Raw genomic sequence first — 2,077 nt, 5'->3', positions numbered from 1 at the left:
AAATCAAGAATAAAAATAGGGGGTCACCGTGCAAATTTTGGTACTAGAGAAACAAATAACCCAAGATTTACTGATATTAGAAATTCAAAATGGCCGCCATCCCTGTGTTAACTCTATGGCGAAAAATAAAAATTTTCGAATTTCAAAAAAACTAAGCCGGTGAAAAGTTTTCTTTCACCAAGAGCTTTAAAATGAACCCCCACATGTGGTATATCAGAAGAGAACTGTAAAAGTTTGAGAGTCCGAATGTCTGTCCCCGAGGTGCGTTCTACCTTAAGGCCTAAACCCCTATATATAGGAGTAGCCCTGGTAAGTTACCAGAAAGTCATGCCTGAAAGGGTGAAAGGCATCAAACTGTTGTTCTCAACATAACAGATATGTCTATTGCATTTGCACGCAGTTTTAAAATATTCATTTTGCAAGAGTTATTGATCATTTGGCACCATTGTGTATTTAGAAAATTGGGATTGAAAATTGTCATATTGAACATTATTCACAATTAAGGGCCGGGATGTACATGCTAAATTACTCGTTTCAATTTTTGCCATCCTCTGGTGCTATCTAAAAGCATAGAATGCTGTAGAGGGCACAGCTCATTGACATTCACTTGACAAGTTCTAGATCAAGGACTAGAGTGGGGCGTGAGGGATAGCAAACTAAAATACATAAGTTTCACGGTTTTGTCTAGGTTTTGTTTGGAAATGCATCATAGTGAGGACCTCATGTCTGAATAGCGACGGACAGATGAACTTGGCTGAACCAGCAAGGTGAGTAACAGCTGGCATGGAGTTGTTTGTTTATTCAGGCAAGACTAGATGGAGACAGTAAACTGGGAAGGCCTGCCTCCCTCTGATCTGAGGAACTGCACAGGACGAGGTAGAAACCAGTAGGTTGCAGCAATACCCGGGGACCTTCAATGATAATGGGTTCTTATAAAGCGCACATATCCACAAGTACATGTGGTCAAGGCGCTTTACAATTATTATTGCCCCTGGTCACTGGACCTAATATGATACCACTCAACTCCCTGAGGAGCAAACAACAGCTCACATGTGCGGCCAATCAGCGTAGCAGAGCTGGACGCACACATTACAACCAGTCCTATGAAGCACCCATCACTCCTGGGTGAGAAGCAATGACAAATAAAGTGCCTTGTTCAAGGTCACAACACCATTGCCATGCCAGGGTTCGAACTCTACCCACTGGCCCATGATGCCACCTGGGGGCATACACTTGGTTCAAAGACAAGACATTGACCTTTTTAATCTAACAAATCTCTGGTGGTTAATAAGCTCAGACCCCCGTAAATTATACATTTTCTGGAAGCCTAGATATAAGGGAACAATTTGGTAACCACAGTGTCACCATTGTTTACATAACTATCACGTGATAGGTAATTTGCATAACCTTTCAAAAATCTGTTTTCCCTATGTTTTGTCTCAATACTTCAAAATATCTGACTCAAACTTGCTGAAATGCAAGCTGTCACAACACTCTTCTAAAGTGTGTCCAAGATTTTTTATATCTTGCTTTTTTTTTTTTGTTGGCAGAATTTTAAAGAAATTAACTAGGGTTAAATTCGCTGCTCTGGAAGTCTTTCTGGCATAAAAATTGTTTGAGGTTTAAAAAAATTCTGAGACATACTCTTAAAGATCCCTGGGACAGCTTGCACTCACATAAATTTCAGCCATATATCTCAAAGCATTGAAACAAAACATAGGGAAACCTGATTTTTGAAAGGTTATGCAAATTATCTATCACATGATAGTTATGTGAACAATGGTGACACTATGGTAACAAAAATTTTCCCTATATATCTAGGCTTTCGGAAAATATATAATTTACGGGGGTTCTGAACTTATTAACCAATAGAGAATCGTTAGCTTTGAAAGGTCGATTTCTTGTCCTGGAACCTTAAAGCAATCGCATTGACCGTCTCGAAGAAGCGTGGAATGTAGAAAGTTGGAGAACACAGGACACCACCACACATCCACCTATGATATAAGCTCCATGTCACTAACAGCAAAGCTAATGATAATTTCAAATGTAAATAATTTATTGTGAAGCCAGGTGCATA

This window comes from Ptychodera flava, chromosome 13 (assembly GCF_041260155.1).
Source record: "Ptychodera flava strain L36383 chromosome 13, AS_Pfla_20210202, whole genome shotgun sequence".
NCBI lineage: Eukaryota > Metazoa > Hemichordata > Enteropneusta > Ptychoderidae > Ptychodera > Ptychodera flava.
Note: the sequence above shows the minus strand (reverse complement) of the source record.